A 23,750-nucleotide genomic window follows, 5' to 3' on the forward strand; every position below is an offset into this window, starting at 1 on the left:
GCTTGGCGCCCTCATGCATGTCCTGTCTCCCAAATAAACAAAGAAAATCTTTAAGAAAAAGAGAAAAGTACTTCTCGCAATACCTGGCACCAAGTAAACTCTCAGGAAGTGAGGCTGGAGTCGGGAGACCTAGTCTCCAGTCCCCTTGGCTCGGGTTCTGGTTGCGGGGACTTAAGACAATGGGTTTTCCTTTTACATCATCTCCTCCCATGTAAGATGGGGACAAAGTGGCCGTGTGTGAAGTAAGATTAATTGGCTTATTTGTGTAGAAGTCAAGCCCGGTGTTGCCTGTGGAGCGAGAGTGAGCTGATGTGCAGGTGAGGGTTTGCCGCGAGACAGGTGCTGCTCTAATAATTCCCGTGCGTGAGCCCATTTAGGACCCGCTCTGAGCCTACGAAGTGGAAACTATTTTGTCTGCACTTTACCACTGAGGAGACCAGGCGGGGAGAGAGGACTCTCGGGTAGAGGCTGGGGAGCCTGGCTCGCCTCTTTAGCAGAGGCTCAGGAGCCTCACAATTATAATTCTAGAAGCCTGTTTTTTTTTTTTTTTTTTTTTAGTTTTTTTCTAGGCTCCTCCCCCTTTTAAGCTCTGTAGAAAACTAATGGCAAAAAAAGAAAAAGAAAGAAAAAAGAAAACTAATGGCACTTGTGTTCTCCATCCTTCACAAGGACGTGGTATCTTTATAATGTTGATTTCCAGGATCAGGGTTGCTCCAGAACCCCATGCAAGCATTTTCCTACCACTTCCTACCACTTCTGTTCCCAGCCTGACTGCTTCCTGCAGCTGTAAATGACCCCTTGTTCACAGGGATATCATCCTCTACCTCATAAAGAAAGGAGGCCCCCAGATAAAACGCCACCAGCCCCTGGCCCAGACATATCCTACTTTATATTCTCGTTTCTCCGACCGGGGTTAAGGCCTTCACGTGAGCCCCATAGTGCTTTTCAGCCTGTGGATCAGGTGCACTGGAATTACCTACGGTTCTTGTTGAAAATACAGAACCCACAGCTACAGAATCAGAATATATAGGTGAGGGATCCCTGGGGGGGCTCAGCGGTTTAGCGCCGCCTTCAGCCCAGCGCGCGGTCCTGGAGTCCCGGGATCAAGTTCCGCGTCGGGCTCCCTGCAGGGAGCCTGCTTCTCCCTCCTCCTGTGTCTCTGCCTCTCTCTCTCTATCATGAATTAATTAATTAATTAAAAAAAGATTATATAGGTGAGACCTGGGGGCGGGGGTCTGCATTTTAACAGGCCCCCTCAGGTACTTCTGATACAGCAGATCTTAAAACCACCCGTGTAGTTCCTTACTCGATCACTGTAGTCCTTTATTGACCTTCCAGTGTCCATCGTGTAAGTAGTGATGACCCCTATTTCATTTCTGATATCAATAATTTGTGTCTTCTTTCTATTTTTTCTTGGTTAGCTAGGCAAGTGGTTTATTAATTTTATTAATCTTTTCAAAGAGCTAAAGTTTTTTGTTTCATTGATTTATGGGGGTATATTTTCCAGTTAATTTTGTTGATTTCTGCTCTAATGTTTTAAATTTCCTTTCTTCTGCTTGATTTAGTTGTAAATTGTTCTTCTTTGGTTTTCTAAAGCGAAAAGTCAAATGATTGCTTTTGGATTTTTCTTCTCTAATATGGGCACTTCGTTCTATAAATTTCCCCTATGAGCACTGTTTTCTTTACATCCAATAAAAAGTGTGTTGTTAAATCTCCAAATATCTGGGAGGGTTTGGGTTTTCTTGTTTTGTTTTAGCTATCATTCTGCTACTGATTTCTAGTTTAATTCCACTCTGGTCTGAAAATACACTTGGTATGACTTCTAGTCGTATACATTTGTTCAAGTCTGCTTTATGGCCCCAAACGTTCCACGTGAGTTTGAAGAAAAAAAATGTGTATGCTGCTGTTTTTAGATGAAGTATTTTATAAATGTCAATTAGATCTAGTTGATTAATGGTGCTCTTTTTTTTCAACTGGATTCTTACTCATTTTCTGTCTGCTGGATCTATCCACTACTGAAAGAATATTTAAGTTTCCAACCGTAACAATGGATTTGTCTATTTCTACTTGCAGTTCATTTTGGTTTTGCCTCATGTCTTTTGATGTCCTATTATTAGGTACATACATGTTGAAGATTGCTATATTTCCTTGGGGAATAGACTCCTTTTTCATTATGTAATGACCCCTTTTATCCCTGATAATTTCCCTATTCTAAAATCTAATTTATCTGAAATTACTATAGCTATTCCAGCTTTCTCTTGATTAGTACTATTATATCTTGTTCCACCCCCTTACTTTTAATCTGTTTCTTTATATTTAAAATGGGTTTCTTATTGAAAAAACTATATATATATATATATATTTGGATCTTTTTAAATCTACCCCAACAGTCTTTATCTTTTAATTAATATATTGAGATCATTTATATTTAATGTGATTAATGATTTTGGGGGGGTTTACTATCTACCATGTCTGCAAGTGTTTTCTATTCATTGTGTTTATCCTGTGCTTATTTTTTCCCTTTTTCTGCCCTTTCTGGTTTGAGCTGAGCATTTTATATAATTCCATTTTCTCTCCTCTCTAAGCATATCAATTTACAATATATATTTGTAGCAATTTTAAGTCCACTTCCAAATTACATTGTACCACTTCACATGCAATGCAGGTACCTTATAACACAGTATCCCCAATTTGTCAGTCCCATCCCTTGCACCATTAATGTCATTCATTTCACTCACCCATATGCTGTAATCACCTAATAAAGTGTATTATTTACTAATGATACTTTAAACAGTTATCTGTTGGATCAATTAATTAAAAAAAGATTTTATCTTACCTTTATTTATTCCAACTTCAACACTCTTTCATTCTTTATTTAAATCTGAATTCTAAGGAAAACCTTATAGAGAACATGCTGTCTGGAGAGAACCTTGAAGGGAGAGAAGGGCACTGGGAAAAAGACATTTCAGAGGAAAGAATGATGTCAAAAGGGCACAGAGGCAAGAAAGTATCTATGGATGAAGCAGGTGAATTGGAATTTACCCTATCAATCATCTGTGGTTTAATTACCTCATTTCCTAGATGAGTGATTTGCTAAAGTTTAACACAGCTAGAAAGTTGCAGAACTAGGATTCAAACACAGGAAGAATAACTTCAGCACCTATTCTAACCACAGAAGGAGGTTAAGACCCGTTAAAGAGGGCCCAGACCCTCAGTCTCAGCCAGGACAGGCCTGCCCCTGTCTCTCAGACCCTTCACCGTCATTCTACCACTGGTACACATCCTGAAACATAATTAATGTTCAGAAATACTATGGGAGTTTTAGAGATGGAATTATTATAGCCCTCTACGGTCAGGGGAGAAAAAGTTCCATAGGAATCAGAACTGATATATTCTCAGAAAGCAGAGAGGGTTTATAGAGTAGCACTAATTATAGCTTTGAAGAGGCTACCCACAGTCTTCTTAATGAAATGAGCTGGGATCCTCCCTTGGAAACTTTCCTACATAATTAGGTCTATGTAAGTGAATACTTATCCTCTAGACCCAAGGGAAAGCACAAGCCAACTGAAGCCTCCTTGAGGAGGAGGTAGGTGGGAGGAGAGTGTCCAATACCACAGTTGGACCAGCAAAAGAGAATCAATCTTTCTTTCTTTCTTTCTTTCTTTCTTTCTTTCTTTCTTTCTTTCTTTCTTTCTTTCTTTCTTTCTTTCTTCTCTCATCCTTCTTTCATTTATTTTGCTTTCTTTCTTCTTAAGATGGTCACCTTGGAATATTATGTAGCAATAAGGGTGCCTTATATTCACATAACAATAAGAATGGGTCTTAAAAACATACTTTGCTGGGGATCCCTGGGTGGCTCAGCGGTTTAGCACCTGCCTTTGGCCCAGGGTGTGATCCTGGAGTCCCGGGATCGAGTCCCACGTCAGGCTCCTGCATGGAGCAGGACAAAAAAAAATTTTTTGTCTCCCTCCTCCTGTATCTCTGCCTCTGTGTGTGTGTGTGTGTGTCTATCCTAAATAAATAAATAAATCTTAAAAAAAGTAAAAATTAAAAAAATATGTATTTTGCTGAAAAAAGAAAATGGGGTTGAGATATATGGCACCTCACCATTTATATAAACTAAAGATATATGCCTACAAATCAATATCATAAATTTTTGTAGGAACACACACATATAAAATACATACTAAACACGTTAGAAAAGTTGCCTATGGGAGGCAAAGAAAGAGATATGTAGGATATATATATATATATATATATGATTTACATATTTACAACTGTTATACACACATGATATATAAGGATATAATTTATATGTTTTATTACAAATTACAATATATAATTTATATATTCATATATAAAGCATGTCTGCTTTATATATGAACAATGATAAGATGCTTGAGGGTAGGGCACCTGGGTGGCTCAGTGGTTGAGCATCTGCCTTTGGCTCAGGTCGTGACCCCAGGGTCCTGGGATCGAGTCCCACATCAGGTTTCCTGTGGGGAGCCTGCTTCTCCCTCTGCCTGTGTCTCTGCCTCTCTCTGTGTGTGTCTCCCATGAATAAATAAATAAAATCTTTTATAAAAGAGATGCTTGAGGGTAGCACTTGTAAATGATTCATTTGAGAAGCCTCACACTTCCTGGTATACAGTAGGCAAACAATAAATATTTCTGAATGAATAGTTTCATCTTCAACTTGCCTGATGTCCTGAACAGGACCTGCCAGACGGAACTAAGACCTTTCATCCCAACATTTACTTTAACCCCATTCCTAGTTCTTTATTTCCACCACTATGGGCTATTAAAGTGACAGAAAAGAGCTACCTAGAAAGAGAGGACAAATGATTAAAGAATGAAAAATAATTACCCCATTAAAAACAAGAAGCACGTTTTATGTCCCTTTTAAGTAACAGAATTCTGCTTCCCAGTGTATTCCGTTTTGATTGTTTCCATATGCACAGTGTTTCTGCTATAAAACACTCATTGGTTAAACAAAAAGTACTTTTTTGTGCAAGTCCATAAAGAGAAACCCATTTTCATTCCTTTGTGTCACTACAGCAAGACTCTGGATGCTATTGTGGAACAAAATGGCATATGCTCCTCGTTTCACTGTTTGAAAGCAAGATTCTATTTCTGTCAGTAAAGCTGAATTCTGCAAGACCGATTTTCTTAAAGCACTTTTAAAAATGTTATAACAGTTCTAGATTTACAGAATTAGAGCAAAGATGGTAAAGAGATATACCCCGTATACCCCACAGCCAGTTTCCCCCATTATTAACATCTTAATTAGTGGAGTACATTTGTCACAATTAATGAACCAATATTGATACGTAATTATGAATGCAAGTCTGTACTTTATTCAGATTTCTGCTGAGAGGACCTCAGCTTTTCTCTTAAGGCCTTCAACTGATTGGATAAGTCTCACCCACGTTTTGGAATGTAATCTACTTTCATCAAAGTCTATTGATTTCATAGTAGTCACTTCTAAAAAATATCTTCATAGAATCATCTAGACTTGTGCTTGACCAAACAGCTGGGCCATGGCCTAACCAAGCGGACACATAAAATTAACCAGCACTGACAGTTCCTATAAATCTCATAGTTCCTCCTCTTACAAATACCTTACATTGTCATGACATATTTGTTTCAATGAATGAACCAATATTGGTACAATTCTTTTTAACTAAACTCCGTTCTTTATTCAGATTTCCTCATTTCCTTGTCTAATGTCCTTTGTCTATGGCGCAGGTTACTTACTGCATTATATGCAGTCCTCGTGTTTCCTTACGTTCCTCTTGGTTGTGACAGTTTCGCAGACTTTCCCTGCTGTCCCTGACCTCCAGAGCTCCGAAGATTGCTGGCCAGATACTCTGTAGACTGGTCGGGCCCAGCACGGAGAGGTAAGCCCTGTCGTCTCCATGTTGCAGATGAAAAGAATCAGGCGCCGAGAGTGGCCTCAAAGGGGGCAAGTGACTCGTCAGAGCCCCACGACCAGGATCCAAATGCATACGGCGTGGCTCTCGGGGCGCGCGTGCAGCCACTGGGCTAGGCCAGCTCTGAAACCATGAGCGGCTGCCGGCCCCGTATTTCCAGATGTGTCACCGAAGCCTTCTGACTCACACGTAGGGTCTTCCTGCTGCCTGAGGACAGAGCTCTGGCTCAGGACGCACCCATCTGACCGGGACGAAGCCCCAGGGCCAGCGCAGCCTCACCTCCCCCAGCTTCTCTCCATCCTGGCCGCCACCGCCCTAAACCCGGCCACGGCTGCCCTTCCCCACACCTGTGAGCAGCTCTGTGCAGGGCGAGGCAGGGGGCGGGGGGGGGGGGGGGGCATGTCCTGAAGAATCAGACAGCCTCTGGCCCTGCAATTCATTGTTTCTAGAATAACCCTGGGCAAATATGGAGTAACATGTACCTTCCAGGATCTTCATGAGGATTCAAGGAAATCACATATATGAGCATCTAACACCAGTGCCCACCCGATATGAAATGCACTTCCATAGGAGGGAAACGGCTGACATGAGAAACTCCAGTATTTCCACCTTCAAACATCTCAGAAATAGCTACTCATACCCAAAACTGGTTGCCAAATCCCCTGCAGACCATGCCCTCTGATTTAGGGTGTGAAAATAGAGCCAACACGTAGCCCTTGCAGCGCACAGGGAAGAGCTTGCTCGGGGAGCTTTCAGAGGAAGCCGCATTCAATTCAGCCCCGAAGGCAGAACTGATTCATCCAGGTGTAAGTGGGCCAGTTAGACAAAAGCTTACACATAAAAAGCACACCGTGTTCTGCGGTGGTGGTTTTTGTCTGGTTAATAGGCGCCAGCGAGGGATCAGTGGGGGATACGCTGACTTCTCAGTCAGCTTAAGGAAGGATTATAAGGGTCTCGAAACGCAGGCAAGGGAATGGGCGCTTTCCCCCTGCCCCGTGCCTTTCTCTTTTTTTTTAAAAAAAAATTTTTTATTGGAGTTCAATTTGCCAACATATAGCATAACACCCAGTGCTCATCCTCCGTAACACGCCAAGTGTCCCCCTCAGTGCCCGTCACCCAGTCACCCCCGCCCCCGTCCACCTGCCCGCCCACCTCCCCTAGTTCATGTCCCAGTTAGGAGTCTTTCATGTTCTGTCTCCCTCCCTGATATTTCCCACTCATTTTTTCTCCTTTCCCCTTTATTCCCTTTCACTATTTTTTATATTCCCCAAATGAATGAGACCATATAATGTTTGTCCTTCTCCGATTGACTTACTTCACTCAGCATAACACCCTCCAGGTCCATCCATGTCGAAGCACATGGTGGGCATTTGTCGCTTCCAAGGGCTGAGGACCATCCCAGTGTACACGCGGACCACAGCGTCTCTATCCATTCACCCCTCGCCTTTCTCTCATGCAACAGCGAGAGCAGCAACGGCCAAGACCGAGAACAGCCCCGTTACTAAGCCGTACACTCAGGTGAAAACCTAAGCCCCAAATCTCCGTATCCCCCACGTAGACGGGGGAGCCTGTGGCCCGCGCCAAGGCGCTGGCAAGCGTGTTCCTCCTGCAGCGGAGCTTCCCGAGGCTGCACTCACTCGGGTGGATCACGCAGCTCCGTGTTGTTGGAGCCGTTCCCGTCCTGGTCCTCCCGTTGGCCGGTTGGTGTGCAGAGCCTCTGCCTCGGGTAGACCAAGGGCAAGACCAAAGTGCCTCCGGGACCAGGGGAAACGCAGGCTGGGCGCAAATCAGCAAGACCCTCGCAGGACGCGGGGTGAGTGGGGCCGAGACAGAGGCGGAGGGAGAAGGTTAGCAGGCTCCACACCCCGCACGGAGCCTGACGGGGACTCGGGGCCTCGATCTCCCAACCTGGAGAGCCAAAACCAAGAGTCAGACCCTTAACGACACTGAGCCATCAGGTGCCCCAACAAGCCTCCTTCTGAGGTGTTGCGTCTTTGTTGAACCGTCCTCTTCAAACGTTCAAGTTACATTCTGTGTGTGGCTTTTTTTTTTTTTTCCCAAGAGTTCAACTTCATTCTTTTATTAGGAATTCTTGATCTTGGAGGATTTCCCCTTTTATTTCATCAGTGTTGCTCATAAACCGTCACATCAACTATTACATTATTAACCACGGGTAGCGTAAGCAAACGGCTCCTTGCGACCGACCTAAGGCAGCACTGGTTTTTGAATTAAATTACTGAAATGTATCTCGCACAAAGAGGAGTGTGCAAATCGTCAGCCTAAAAAAATAAAAAATAAAATGAAATAAACAAGAACAAATCGTCAGCCTATTTCTCAGTATAATCCATCCCCACAGTCAGTGGGGCATTCCCAGCACGGCAGAGGAGATGCGGGGCACAGATGCACACACGCTGGAACGTCAGCCATCAGAGAAATGAAATCTTGCCATTTGCAATGACGTGGATGGAACGGGAGTGGGTCACACTCAGTGAAGTGAGTCAGAGAAAGACAAATACCACGTGATCTCGCTCATATGTGGAATTTAAGAAGAAAAACAGAGGAACACATGGGAAGGGGGAGGAGGGGGTGGGAATCACGAGACTCTTCATGGGGGCTGATGGAGGGAGGTGGGGGACGGGCACGAAGGAGGGCACGTGTTGCGTGTGAGTGATGGATCACTGAATTCGACTCCTGGCACCAATATCGTGCTGTATGTCAACAAACTAGAATTTACATGAAAATTTAAACAGGGGGCAGCCCGGGTGGCTCAGCGGTTTAGCGCCGCCTTCAGCCCAGGGCGTGACCCTGGAGACCCGGGATCGAGTCCCACGTCGGGCTCCCTGCGTGGAGCCTGCTTCTCCCTCTGCCTGTGTCTCTGCCTCTCTCTGTGTGTCTCTCATGAATAAATAAATAAAATCTTTAAAAAAAAGAAAATTTAAACAGAGACAGAATCATAAGTACAGGGAACTAACTAGTAATCACCAGAGTGCAGGGAGTTGGGGGGTTGGGGGCAAAACAGGCGATGAAGAGGTTCAAACGCACGGTGGTAACAGAGAGGAGTCACGGGAAGGAGGAGGTCGGCACGGGGATCATAGCCAGCGATGCCGGGACGACGTCGGACGGCGACAGTGGCAGCCACGGTCATCACGGCGAGCAGAGAGGAGCGTGCGGGCCTGTTGAACCAGCAGGCTGGACTCCCGAAGCTAATGCTGCAGGTCAACTATGCTCCAGTAAAAAAAAAAAAAAAAAAAACAGAATATGTATTTCAACCCGAATGTGTGTGTTCAGGCAGGAGGACCCCGGAGACATCGTGGAGCTGGGAGACGCGTGCCCCTCCTCACGGTGCGTAACCCGGGTGGTAGGACATGCAAGACAGCGCTCAGACAATGTGTACCGCCAGCTCTTTCTTCATGTTGCACATTTAGAGGGAAAGGCTACGCGAGCGAGCGGGTACCTATGGCAGGGTCGTCGCGAACGCGCCCGCGCAAATGCAGACACGACAGGTGGATTGTGCTGTTGACTCGCACGCCCGAAGCAGGGTCCCTGACGGTGGCACATTTGGAAGTGATGATACATTCCTGGTAAAGCTCTTGAGCAAAGTGCAGTCCTCCCTCGGTTTGCATGGGAGTCGTATTCCTGGAAAATTCAGTACATTTGAGGACCGTGCGTGCAGTTAGGTGCTGGGCTCTGGGAGCTGGAGAGATGCTTCACCTCGAGGAAGCTCCGGGGGAGCATTTGGATGTGTGGACCCGTGTCCTTCACCACGGCACGTCAGCAGGCTCGTCGTGCATCCAGTGAGCCCCAATAGCACCCTAATACGTGGCGGGCGGCTCCCCACCCTCCGCACGTTTCCCAGCACTGCCCAGCACCGCTGCCGTCCCGGCCCAGAGCCTCCCCCGGTCGGGTCGCCGCAGGGCTGCCTCCCTCACCCCGCACCCCACGGCTGCGCAAGCTCAGCACAAGCGCTGAGGGACCGGCAAGCCACTTGGAGATCCCGGATCATGTCATCGAATCACCTTTACTCTTGTTACTCTTCTAAATGTTCTTATCCTCTTCCGAGAAGGATGTTTTGGTAAAAGTGCAAACAGACGTACCCAGAGGGGGGGATGTCGGGTGGGGAGAAGGATCGGAGGAAAACAGGCCGGCGGGGGTGCTGGAGGTGGACCCCGTACCTGGACCACACACCCCGGGGCTCGCCCTTTTGCTAAAGGTGGGAGCAAGCCGGTGCTCATGGGGCCGTGTGGGCAGCCGCGGGAGCCCATGGTCTCCGAGCAAAACCAAGGTAAAGCCCGTGGAGTTTGGGGCTGGATGGATTAGCCGCGACCTGCCTCCCCCATCGCCAGCTTTGGGACCCGGAGCAGAGCACTGTGCGCAGCCACCCCGGGCCTGCAAGCAGGACGCCGGGGGCACCAGCGCCGCCAGCACACGGGCCTAGGGGAGCATCATCGGGCGGCAGGGGCAGCAGGTGCTTGGGCAGCAGGGGCAGCAGCCTCCTGTGTAGGCACCTAAGCATTTGCCAAGGAACAAGCAGGTACGGTCGCTCAGAGAAAACAGCGGCCTTTCTAGCAGTTTCTGTCACGGATGCTGTAGGGTGCTGGGGGAAGCCTGGCATGCTCCCAGTTCCAGCCGGCTGGCGCTGCAGCGAGGACATCTGCAGGCAGGCAGTGGAAGTCCCGCTGCCCCGGCGAGTCCCCGTGGCCGGAGCTGGCGGGGCGCGGGGTCCCCGGGATGGCCCACCCCAGTGCCCACAGCCCCCGCATCTGGGCTGCTCCACCACCCGCCGCCTCCTCACCCTGCCGTCTCTTCTCAAGCCCGGAGAGCAACGAACACAATCGGTCAAGTGTGGGTGCCCCGCAGACCCAAACACTTAAGGAACATCCCAATTCCAGGCTCGTTTCCTTTACACACACCTGTCACTTGGGGCCGGGCCGGGAGGAACGGGGCGGGCGGGGAGGTGAAAGCCAACACCGGACTGGCTGAGTCCCTCCGCCTTCTAGTTGGCGCCGCACACAAGCTCCTCGGAGCCTCCTTGCCTCGGTGCCCCACCTGCCACGGGATTGCCGTCGAGGTCGGGGACGTGAGGCGAAGCACTGAGCACCACGCCTGGCGCAGGGGCAGGGGCCGATCGCCGTCACCGGCGCTGGATTTTGCCGTCAGCACCCTCCACCCTGCAGACCCTTCCTTGACTCTGAAAACCGGGGGCCTAGATTCCTCCCCGGAAGGTGGCACCCGGGCGGCTTCTCCTCCACGGCCCGTTTCCGGCGGAGACCACAGGATGGAAGGACGGGGCTGGAGGCCGGTCACTCAGGCCCGCAGGGAGCAGGGCGGCCACGGCCGCGGGTAGGCCACCCCACCCAGTGCAGGCGGTCGCGGCAGCTCGTCCCTGAGCGCCGTGTTTCCCGCGTCTGACCCGTGGACGGTCACCCACCGCCGTCCAGGGCGAAGCACGTCACGGGGCTCTTGCCTCCTTATGTGCTGGTTCCCAAGCGGGGGACTTTGAAGTATCGTACGGAAGAACCTAAAAGAGTGCAGCGAGGACGGATGACGCTCCCAAAGGTGACAGTCCCGCGTGACTGGCAGCAAAGGGCTCGCAAACTACACGCTCATAAACACATCCCCTTAAACATCACAAAACTCCACTGGTTCATGCTGAGAAACCGTAGAAAACCCACTAAAATTCAGTGACTCCAGAGTTGCGCCCGCCCAAACTTGTCACGGGGGGAGCTGAAGCATCTCCTGGCACAGCCTCACTCTCGGGGACTGGGCCCCGGATGGTGCGGGCGCGGTGCCTGCCTTCCTCGCGGGTCTCCACGCAGAGGTGTGCTGGCCGGACGTCCGTCCTCCGGGAGTAAGGAGGCGCAAGGAGGAGCCCCCACGGCCCACGTGCGCCTTCGGCCTCCGTTCTGCACCTGCCCCGGGGGTTGGGAGCCCCACCCCGGGTTAGGGACCTCAGGAGACTCTCCTGCACTCCTGCCGGTCTACACACGGGCCCCGAGAGCCTCTCCCTCGCTTCTAACAATGGGAGGGAGGGACCCTCTTCCCGTGAGCGTCCAACTATGGTCCCGACTGGCGCGGCCTCTTCTCAGGTGGCTGCGCACAGGCTGGAGCCACTTCTTTGCTGCAGCTGCTGCCCCCTGGGAAACACGGCTGCATCCCAGCTTAGGGTCCAGAGAGCCTCTTTCTCCAGAATTCACGGGTTCAGGAAGGCTGCCCCGTGGGGGTCCAGACTCAGCCCTTTGGTGGCTGGTCCCGTTGGAGGGCTCCAGCATGACCACCACTAAAGTTGCCTCATTCACCGTTGGTGACTGTAAATGCGACATCTTGGTCCAGAACCAGAAAAGTCATGCTCCTTAGAGAGCTGGAAAAGCCAGAGAAAGGATCCAGCTCGAGCCCCTTGCTGCGTAGGTGGAAAGCTGAGACGGGGCGCGCCCCCAGCCCCGGCGAGGTGCTGGCGGCGGGACGCAGGGCCCTGCCCAGCCTGCTCCGTTGCCAAGCTCCGCTCAAGCCCCTTTCTCTGCGGCTGATGCCCCACCAGTGTCTTGGGATGCGACCGGGTCTGGATCTGACCCTACTGTCCTGCCCCACGCGCAGGGCCCCTCTTGCCCACACGCAGGTGGGTACTCACGGGCGTCAGGCACGCGGCCTTCTCTCCATACTGGGGTCCGTTCAATAGAACAATAGTTCAAGCTCGTCATCTTGTGATTCAGAGATGGTTGCTAGGGAAACCGGTGCGGATACGTTTAATTTGTAAATCCTGTAATTGCCCTAAATTAGCCGTAATTTGTGCTTTTTGTTTCAAAGGGATTTTGGCTGAGCTGACTTTGGGAAGCAAGTGAGGAGGGAACCGTCACGGACTGGCTTCCACCGTGATGTGTCCACGGTCCTTATAAAGGGTTTTTCCATTGCTTTGCCAAAAAGCCAAACGGTGGGCAGCCCGGGTGGCTCAGTGATTTAGCGCCGCCTTCAGCCCAGGGCCTGATCCTGGAGACCCGGGATCGAGTCCCACGTCGGGCTCCCTGCATGGAGCCTGCTTCTCCCTCTGCCTCTGTCTGTGCCCCTCTCTCTGTGTTTCTCATGAATAAATAAATAAAAATCCTTAAAAAACAAAACAAAAAGCCAAAGGGCTTAAAGAGGGAGCTACGGGGACTGCCCTGGTGCCCCCCTCGTGGGTGGAAAACCTAGAAAGATGAAATAGTGCAGACCCTCCCTCTGTGCTCAGGAATCAGGGGACTGAGCAGAGCCGGGGGGGGGGGGACAGCAGCCCCCAGGGTGAAGGGGAAGATTAAAGAACGTCTGCAAGGACTCTTCATTTTAAAATGGGTTTGGAATGAAATCTTGCCATTTGCAAAGACCCAGACGGGCGAGAGGGCGTTACGCTAAGTGAAAGCAGCCAGCCAGAGGAGGACAAACACCACAGGATTCCGCTCGCAGGGGGAACTTAAGAAACAAGACAGATGAACATAAGGAGGAAACAGCCTCTTACGTAGAGAACAGCCTGAGGTTCCTGGAGGGCGGGCGGGTGAGGGGTGACACAGGTGGTGGGTGTTTAGGAGGGAGTGGTGATGAGCACTGGGTGCTTATGTCGGTGAGAGTTGCCAAGTTCTACACCTGAAACCAATATAACCTTGCTGTTAACTGGAATTTATTTATTTATTTATTTTTAAGGATTTTTTTTGCTTATTCATGACAGACACAGAGAGAAAAAGAGGCAGAGACCCAGGCAGAGGGAGAAGCAGGCTCCATGCCGGGAGCCCGACGCGGGACTCGATCCCAGGACCCCGGGGTCAGAAACACCTCCACCAATGTGGCTGAACTCTACCTTGGCCCGTGGCAGGTGTATCCCAGCGGTCACTCACATGGCCTCCGCGGGACCACAGCGGCCCCGGGCTAGTCGTCCTCGGCGGCCGCACCAGCACCCAGCTCCCCGCGCCCGTGCCGAGTCTGTGGGAGTCCAGGGCCCTGTGGCCCCGTGGCTTCATCCACCGTCAAGTTCATCAGCTCAGCGTCAGCATTGTAAGATTTGAGGTCGAGGGGTCGGTTTACCTCGGCGTGATGAGGACCCACGCAGACGAGCGATCCCGCCTCGGGCTCGTTGGCAGCCCGCCCCGTTTGGAGGCCCCAGGCCGTCACCACCCGTGGATAACTGATCCTATCTGCGTGACCCCGTGTCTTCGACTTGAATTTACCCGGACCAGCGTGTTTCGGAGGCTAAATGTCTATCTGGCCCTTGTCGATGGCTATTCTCTCTCCTTCCGGTTCCTTGACAGAAAAGCTGGAAGAAAGGCAGGAGCTGAGCAGTTTCGTGTTTTCTAGAATCAGTGGAAGCATCACAGTCAGTTTGCCGGGTAACGCGTTGCCCTTGTGAGAGGTAAGAGCTGAGGAGTTTGGGAAAAGATTTCCCACCTGCGCCTCCGCCTCTTGCAGATCCTCCGTTGTCTGGCCCGGCTGCGCTCCGTGATTTTAACAGAGCTCCAGGGTCCCTTAGAACGGGCCCATTTGCTAAATTGTCGCTCAGGCTCCTCCCACGGAGAGTCTACTTCTGCGCCACGCAGAACCCGGGGCTGCCTCGCTGCAGAGAAAGAATCCAGGAAGGACCAAGCGATCCTGAGCGGCAACTTTGCCCATTCTAGACGGAGACGGGGCAGAAATCACCGCCCAGGGGCCTGGGATCCAGCAAGCCCAAATCCCGGAGGGAAAGGGACCCGAGTTTTCTCCGAATTCTGCTCAGATTTATTAGGAAACTAGCTGCCATGTAAAACTAGAAATCCAGAAAGGATGTATTTGTTGGAGCGTGGGTGTGTGAGTCACCTCGGTGTGGGAGCAGAGTCCGCGTGGGCCCGACCTAAGGAAACAGGAGGCGGGACAGGACGGGGCTCCGGGTGTGCGTCGCCGGGGACAGGCCTCCACTCGGAAGGCCGCGGCGCACGGAGACCTCGCGGCAGGGAAAGGGAAGGCGTCTCCGCCCCCCACGGGAAGGGGCGCGGGCTGGGTGTCCAGCTGCCAGGGACGGGAGGCCAGAAAAGATGGTGACACGCCATCACCTTCCTGCCATTTTCTTTCAGAATAATGACCTTAACATTGGGCACTGCCGTCCACGTTTGGTTATAGGAAACCAAGCGCATGGCTCTGGAATTCTAGAATTCCATGGTGTAGATTCGTGCCTGGAAAGGATCCCGCCAAAAGCAACCAACGGCCACTCCCATAGCAATGCTGCCCATTTACCACGTAGGTACATCAACACTACGTGCATTCTCGGGTGACTTACTAGAAGGCACGTAGTCCTAAAGAATGTGAAGGGGGCTAGTGAAGGCCCCGGGCCCCCAGGGCCGGGGGGAGGCCGGGGAGAAGGCTCCAGCAAGACGTGGAGTCTGCACGGGCAGGGCTGGCTACGAGGAGACCCCAAGGGCCTTCAAAGTGTGCCTGGAAGACAGTAGTCTCCGGGTTCCCAGCACTCTGTGTGGCCCCTGCACCGGTTAGGGTTAGGGGTTAGGGGTATCTGTAGGGGTTAGGGTTAGGCTTAGGGTTAGGGGTTAGGGTTAGGGGTAGTGTTAGGGGTTAGGGTTAGGGGTTAGGGGTATCTGTAGGGGTTAGGGCAATGGCTATCGATGGCCATTGGGACCGAGACGGGCAGTTAACAGGTGGTGAGCTGAACTCCAAGGAACCCATCAACATGCAGAACGGAGTCACTCAGAATCATCCTCTTTTGAGATCTTTTTTTCACCAAGAACTAAATTTATTTTACTTCATTTTAATCAGCCCCATTGGGGGGGGGCACCCGGGTGGTACAGTCAGTTAAGTGGCTGACTCCTGATTTGGGTTCAGGTCACGATCTCGGGGTCATGAGATGGAGCCCCGCATTGGGCTCTGTGCTGGGTGTGGAGCCTGCTTAGGGTTTCTCTCTCCCTCTCCCCCTCCTCACCCCACTCTTTTCTCCCCCCGCCTTTAAAAAAAAAAATAGAGAAGAAGAAGAAAAGTAAGTAAGTAGTCACATGGAATTAGTGGCTACCACATTGAACAGCTCAGGGCTACAGGCTCATTCTCTGGAGAAGGTAAAACAGAAGTCAAAGGACTGAAAAACTTGGGGGAGATTTTTGTATCATTAGAAAAATTAGCACACCGAGGCGGTTGTGAATTTGGAGAAAAGCCAAAGGAAGATAAAGGGAGGAAATGGGAATGTTTGAAGGTACTCAAGCACTGGCTGGGAGGGAGAGATGACTGCGAAGATCAGAGAACTTCTGTCTTGAGTGAACATCGACGCCGAAACCCCATGACAGTAGAACCCCGAGATTAAAACGCATCCTGAGGGGGATCCCTGGGTGGCGCAGCGGTTTGGCGCCTGCCTTTGGCCCAGGGCACAATCCTGGAGACCCGGGATCGAATCCCACGTCGGGCTCCCGGTGCTTGGAGCCTGCTTCTCCCTCTGCCTGTGTCTCTGCCTCTCTCTCTCTCTCTCTGTGTGTGACTATCATAAATAAAATAATAATAATAATAAAAATAAAAAATAAAACGCATCCTGACACGACGGAGAACTAGGTTTGATGGAGCACTTGCTACCATAAGATCAACACGACCCGAAACCATGCTTTTAATCTGCTCTCCGGGCTTGCGGGAAGAGATGTAGGACTCCTCCCCTCCCGCCCCAGAACCCCGCAACACGTGAGAAGCGGAGGTGCGAGCAGTTCACCCACAGCTCTCCGCAGCGGGCCCGCTGGCAAATGCTGGGGTTAATTAAAACCACAGTCAAAAGCTAAGTAACAAGGCAGAGAGATTAAGCCTGGGCTTCGAGCAGGGGGGGGGGGGGGCTCGAGTTTTTAACAGGTGGGGAGCACCCTCTGGCTCTGAGCAAAAGCAAATGTAAATGCAAACCCTGTCTAGGGGAGAGCTTCCTCACTCTTTGGCTTTCTAGGATGGTCACTGATTAAGATCAATAAAATAAATATCAGCTCTGCAGAAAATATAACCAAACACACAAGAAGCCAAACCACTATGAGGAGAGGAAGAGGAAACAAAGAACACCTAGTTTAGATCTTGAAGGACTTTAAGTAGTGGAATAATCACAGATTAAAGCAAAATAGCTATGGATTAAATCGTTAAATAGAATGTAAACTCACAGAAATAAGCATGCAATGCCATCAAAATGGGAGATTTCAAAGACCATTAGACATAACTTTTATAAAAGAAAATTGTTATTATTCAAATAAAACCCAGTGGGTGGGTTAAGCAGAAGAAGAATTTGTGAAATGAAAGACAGAGTTGAAGAAATTAAACAAGGTATATCAGAGGGAGGACTAGAAGATGATAAATAAGAAAGATTAATAAATAATGATCCAGATAAAATAAAAATTAATAAAAATATTCCAGATATAAATAACAGATTGAACACATATATCTAATTTTATTCCTTTCCCCCAAACCATTAAAACTACAGTAGTGGGATTTTTTTTAATTGCTATAAACCCACAAGGATGAGCAGAATATGAGAAAACATAATAGCAACAAACTTTTACAAAATGGAAGGCGGATGAACGAGTAATAATAGCCATGAGAACTAAGAAAGCCATATCCTCAATTGTTGATAAAAAAAAAAAAGGTGATTTGGAATCAACCCGATTTTCTAGTAAAACAAACACAAGTAAAGTAGAAGGAAGAACATAATAGAGAAAATAGTGTAATAGGACTAAGATAAAATAGAGAAAAACTACCAAAGTAAAAGTTCCTTGAGAAGATTATAAAAATAGATTAATCTCTGGTAAGATTGAGAAGAGAGAAGGTAAGAATACACATCAACAAGGGGCCATATCCACAGACAGGAAAAAGTTTTTAAAAGGTGGGAATAGAATAAAGTATTCACACCGATACTTTCAAAGAAATGAAAAAAAAGTTCTTGGGAAAATATTACTTCTGAAAGTAACTGAAAGAGAAATAGAAAATCTAAATAGCCTTGTCATTACGAAATAACTTGAAACAGTAGCCCAAAACCGTTCTGCAAAGAAAAAGTTCAGATAGTTTTACTGGCACATGATTATATGATGAGATGCAAGAGCAAATGTCCAAGAAGAGCCAAGACGTTTTGAAGACAAACAGGACAAAGGAGCTTGATTTTCTAGATTGCATGACTTACTACAGAGCGAAGGTAATTAAAACCCCAGAGACACAGAACTACACGAACACGGTAAGTTCCGGGAGGAAGGAGGTGGTGGGAATCACGGGCGGACATAATACACGGGGCCGAGGTCACTGGCTGCGTGATAGGAAGGAAAGGAAAGACAATCCTTATTCTCATATCCAAAAATTAATTTCTGATGGCATAAAATCTTACACACGGAGAGTGAAGCTTCAAAACTTTTAGAAGAAAATCTGAATATCTGGGCAGCCCCGGGGGGCCCAGCGGTTTAGCACCGCCTTCAGCCCAGGGTGTGATTCTGGGGACCCGGGATCGAGTTCCGCGTCGGGCTCCCTGCATGGAGCCTGCTTCTCCCTCTGCCTGTGTCTCTGCCTCTCTCACTCATGAATAAATGAATAAAATCTTTAAAAAAAAACTGAATATATTTATAACCTTAGGATTAATTAAAAGATAAAGTACCACCCCTCAAACTGATGAATCGACTAACCTGACATCAACAAAACACACCATAAAGAAAGTGAAAAATATCAAATGTCTTGGTGAAGGATATTCATAACAGATACCACAGATGTACCTGACAAGGAATTACGTCCACATTGTATTCTTAAAAATTCTACAAATCAATTAGGACAACACAATAAAATATAGAAACTGAATGCAAATAGGCATTTTACAGAAGAAATAACCTAAACACAGATATGAAAATATGCTTAATCTCAGTGATCAGGAAAACGAAAACTAGGACCAATGACATACTATTTTACACACTAGATTACACACTAGATTGGGGAAAATTAATACAAAGGCAAGTGTCTATGAGGATGTGGGTTAACGGGAGCTTTTACGCACAGCTAATAGCAGTGAAATCTGTATCATCGTTTTCCAGACGATCAGCATTTAATAAAGTTGAAAACTTGCATTTTCTATGACCCATCAGCTCCACTCCTCAATGTGTAACTAGGGGAACGCCGGCACACACGCGCGAGGAGGCGGTAGGAGAAGAAGGCCGAGATGAGGGGCGTGGGGGGCTCAGGCCCACCGGGGCTCTGGGGTCAAGCTCCACCTTGGGGTTCGCTGCTCAGCTGGGAGGCTGCTTCTCCCTCCCCTCCCTGCTCCTGCTCCTGCTAGCTCTGTCCGCTCTCAAATACATTTTAAGAATCTTGAATAAAAAAGAATGTGGGGATCCCTGGGTGGCAGTGGTTTGGTGCCTGCCTTTGGCCCAGGGCGCGATCCTGGAGACCCGGGATTGAATCCCACGTCGGGCTCCCGGTGCATGGAGCCTGCTTCTCCCTCTGCCTGTGTCTCTGCCTCTCTCTCTCTCTCTCTCTCTCTGTGACTATCATAAATCAATAAAAATTTAAAAAGATAAATAAAATAAAATAAAAAAGAATGTGAAATCTGTAAACTAACTATATGACCAACTCAAGATGCATCTCAGGTAGTTTTGGATTCTCGAAAAAAGTAGTTCGTGCAGCTTATTATCTTTCCCTAATGTCCAAAACAAACAATATATTGTTTAAACGTCCATAAGTGGGTGATACAACAGAGGAATCAGGCAAAGGAAAAATAAAGCAGAGGAAGCCTTGGGCGCTTCCCCGTGTCACCTGCCCGCAGGCCCAGGGGCGGGACAGCGACGACCTGCCCGCGGCGCCCCAGGTCGCAGGCTTTGGGGGGCTTTCCGCGTTTCCTCTAATTGCTCACAGGAACGTTCACAGCCGCTTAAGGACCCCTCCCCGGGGCTGTAACCCATCACTGGCCAGTAGGCGACGCCCCGAGCTGCCGCGGAGCCCCCGGGTCATGCAGGGGTGCGGGGAGCGGCGCGGGGCCTGCAGGGGAGCCCCTGGGTGCAGGTCCCCCCCCAGGACTGAGGCACCGGGGCGCTGGCGGCACCTGCACCTGCACCTGGGCTGGGGGGCGCCCCGCTCAGGGCGCGAGCACAGGGCCTGGACGCTGCCTAGGCGGGGCGGGTGGGGCTGGGGGCGCGGGGGGAGCAAGCGCGCGGAGGGGGGCTGCGTGGACGGCCGGGGGCGGGGGCACACCTGGGAGCCCGGGGCCGCCGCCCGAGGGAGGAGCGCTGGTCCCGGCCTCCGCCCCTGCCCGCCTCGGCCGCGGTGTCCGCGTGCACACGTCCTCCCGCCGCCTCGCAGGTGCGCGCGGGCCCGGCCGGAGGGACGTCGAGGCCGCAGGGCTCCCCGTGACTGCGGCTCCGGCGAGTCCCCTGGGCTGGAGCCCCCCCCCCCCCCGGGCAGCGCCCCCGCGGTGCTGTGTGCAGTGCGCGCGCCCCACAACGGCACCTGGGCGGCCGCCGGGAGCCCCCGACGCAGGTGCCCCGCCCGGTGGCCGCAGCTGCGGGCCGTGGGCTGCGCGGGGCCCAGCTCTGCTCCCCGGGGGCGGGGCGCGTGGGGCGGCTGCGGCCGGGCTGGCGGAAGGGGGCCGGGGTCGAGCGGACGTCCACGGGGACCCCGCGGCTTCCCGGCTGGGCCGCCCTCGGTTCGCGCACAGACGCCGTCCTGGGCCGGGGGCGGGGCTCCTCCGAGCGGCGGGCGCCTCCTCCGCCTGGTCTGGCTGCGGGGAGGGGGGGCGGACCGTGGGGAGCGGCGCTGACCCGAGGCACCCCGCGGCCGCGCCACCGTAATGGGAGGGTCGACGGGTGCAGGGCGGCTGCGTCCGGAGAGCCCGGGGCGCCCGCTGACGGTGAGGATTGGCGGGCGGGCGTGTGTGCGCGTGCGTGCGTGTGCATGCCTGTGTGCGTGCGTGCGTGTGCGTGCGTGTGTGCATGCGTTGCGCGTGCGTGCATGTGTGTACGCTTGAGTGCGCGTGCGTGTGCGTGCATGTGTGTGTGCATGCGTGTGTGCATGTGCGTGCGTGTGCGTATACGTGCATGTGTGTGCGTGCATGTGTGCGTGCGTGCGTGTGCGTGCATGTGTGTACGCTTGAGTGCGCGTGCACGTGCATGTGTGTGCGTGCATATGTGTGTGCATGCGTTGCGCGTGCGTGTGCGTGCATGCGTGTGCGTGCATGTGTGTGCGTATACGTGCATGTGTGTGCGTACGTGTGTGCATGCGTTGTGCGTGCGAGTGCATGCCTGTGCGCCTTAGTGCGCGTGCGCGTGCATGTGTGTGCATGCGTGTGTGCATGTGCGTGCGTGTGCGTATACGTGCATGTGTGTGCGTGCATGTGTGCGTGCGTGCGTGTGCGTGCATGTGTGTGCGCTTGAGTGCGCGTGCGTGTGCGTGTGCGTGAATCGCAGTCAGGCGTCGGGCCCCTGGGGTCCTGCCCGCAGGGCCGCGGCGCAGGGCTGCTGGCGGCGGGCAGGCGGTCCGGCCCCTCCGGGAACCTCGGGCACAGGGTCGCGGGGGGGGGGGGGGACACACGAAGCGCAAGAGACGCGTAACCCCGGGGGACAAGCTGGGGTCGCTGCAGGGGGTCACGGGGCCGGGGTCACGCGCGAGGCGGGGGCCGGGCCCTGGGCGTGTCCGAGCGCTGCCGGGACCAGTCAGCCCCACGCGCGGCCCCCACGCAGCCCCGGGAGCAGGTCCCAGGGGTCGCCCGCCGGGCTCCTCCCTCCGCCCAGAGCACAGGCGACCGCGGGGGCAGGAGGCGCGCCCGCAGGACCGGGCCGCGTGGCGGTCAGTGGCCACCGCGAGCCCCTCCAGAGCCCCGGGTCCGCGCGTGGGGCGGCCGCCGCGTGGGGGACAAGCCTTGGCGCCGGCTCGGGGTGCTGCGTGGGGCTGTGGGGCAGACACGGGAAGGCTGCGCGGCCGAGGAACTCAGGGGCCGTCTCTCACCTGTCCTCGAGGGCACCGGGGAGGGTCCAGGGCCTCACAGTGCTGGGGGGGGTGGGGGGTCCAGAACCCACGACGGCGATCATGGGGGGAGGGGGGTGATGGGGGAGGGGAGGGCAGGGAGGGGAAGGGGATGATGATGGGGGAGGGGATGATGGGGGAGCAGGAGGGGATGATGGGGAGATGATGATGCTGGGGGAGGGGGTGATGGGGAGGGGGATGATGGGGGAGAGGAGGGGGTCATGGGGAGGGGGAGGGGGACGGGGTGATGATGGGGTAGGGGATGATGGGGAGGGGTGATGATGGGGAGAGGATGATGGGATGATGGGGGAGGGGGAGGGGATGATGATGGGGGAGGGGATGATGGGGAGGGGTGATGATGGGGGAGCAGGAGGGGATGATGGGGAGAGGGGTGATGATGGGGAGAGGATGATGGGATGATGGGGGAGGGGGAGGGGATGACGCTGGGGGGGGAGGGGGCCCAGCTGACCCCTCGCTGTCCCACGTGAGGAAACCGAGCCACAGGCCTGGCTCCTGGTTTCAGCCCCTTTACGCGAACCGTGACGCGGAGATCCAGGTGCCAGGTGAGTCTAGGGGTGCTCCCGGCCCCGGGGTCCCCGCCCCTAGAGCTGGGAGCCGGCGCAGGGCCCCAGGCCGAGGCGGGTGGGGCTGGAGCGCGTGACCCCGCAGGGCCGCCGCCCGGGTGCCGGGGCTCCCTCCCGCTGCCGCCGCGGACCCCGGGGGGTGCCCATGCGCCCCGGAGGAGCCCGCGGCAGGTGCCCACGCAGGGCCTCGCCGCCGCCGGGCGGGGGGCTGCTGGCCCCGGAGTCAGTCGGTGCCGCGGGGAGGGCAGGCTAGACCGCAAGCAGGACTAACCCGCACCGCTCGGCTTGGGCCCCGGCCGCGCTGGCCGCAGCGGACTTAGGGGCCTCCCGCGCCCACGCAAGGCCGCTGAGGGTCCCGCCCTGCGGGGGACCCGCCCCCACCTGCTGTCTCCTGGGGTCCCTTCCCGGGCGCCCGGCCTCGGGCACCTGCTGGTCTGCATCCGGGACCCGCCCAGGCCCGTCTCCGAGGCGACCCCCCCCCCCGCCCCCTCCGCCGCGCAGCCCAGGGCCCCACGGAACCCAGGGATGCACCTTCTCCGCTTCTCAGGAAGCTACTTGGGGGTCCCTGGGTCCCACAGGCGAGCGCCTCAGTTTACCGTGCTGCCCTCACTTGGGGACGTAGTGTGGAGCGGGGGTACCGAGTCACGCCCCCCACCCAGGTGCTGACTGTGCACGGAGTGGGGGTACCAAGTCATTACAGACCTCAGTACTGTGCAGAGTGGAGATACTGAGTCATGCTTCCCCCAGTACTGACTGTGTCTGGAGCGAGGGTACCAAGTCATGGTCCCCACCTGGGTGCTGACTGTGCATGGAGTGGGAGTACCGAGTCATGCTTCCCCCAGTACTGACTGTGTCTGGAGCAAGGGTACCAAGTCATGTTCCCCACCTGGGTGCTGACTGTGCATGGATTGGGAGTACCGAGTCATGTTCCCCAGTACTGACTGTGCATGGAGTGGGGGTACCGAGTCTTGCCCCCCAGTACTTACTGTGCATGGAGGGGGCATCCGAGTTAAGCCCCCACCCAGGTGCTGACTGTGCATGGAGGGGGGTACTGAGTCTTGCCCCCAGTACTTACTGTGCGTGGAGCAGGGGTACCGAGTCATGCCCCCCCAGTACTGACTGTGCACGGAGCAGGGGGACTGAGTCATGCCCCCAGTATTAACTGTGTGCAGAGCAGGGGTACCGGATCATGCCCCCCAGTACTGACTGCATGGAGTGGGGGTACCGAGTCATGCCCCCAGTACTGACTGTGCACGGAGTGGAGGTACCGAGTCATGCCCCCAGTACTGACTGTGCACGGAGC

At 52.8% G+C, this 23,750-nt stretch overlaps 1 long non-coding RNA gene across 1 annotated transcript; it reads right to left on the minus strand.

Moving 5' to 3' along the window:
• Window positions 1–4,885: 4,885 nt before the first annotated feature.
• Window positions 4,886–9,166, minus strand: LOC144318244 (uncharacterized). The gene is made up of 2 exons (XR_013384040.1): window positions 7,249–9,166; window positions 4,886–6,140 (listed from the first exon to the last, which is right to left on the minus strand). It is a non-coding gene; the product is annotated as an uncharacterized LOC144318244 (long non-coding RNA).
• Window positions 9,167–23,750: the final 14,584 nt, after the last annotated feature.

The sequence above is a fragment of the Canis aureus genome, chromosome 8, assembly GCF_053574225.1.
Source record: "Canis aureus isolate CA01 chromosome 8, VMU_Caureus_v.1.0, whole genome shotgun sequence".
In the NCBI taxonomy this organism is placed as follows: domain Eukaryota; kingdom Metazoa; phylum Chordata; class Mammalia; order Carnivora; family Canidae; genus Canis; species Canis aureus.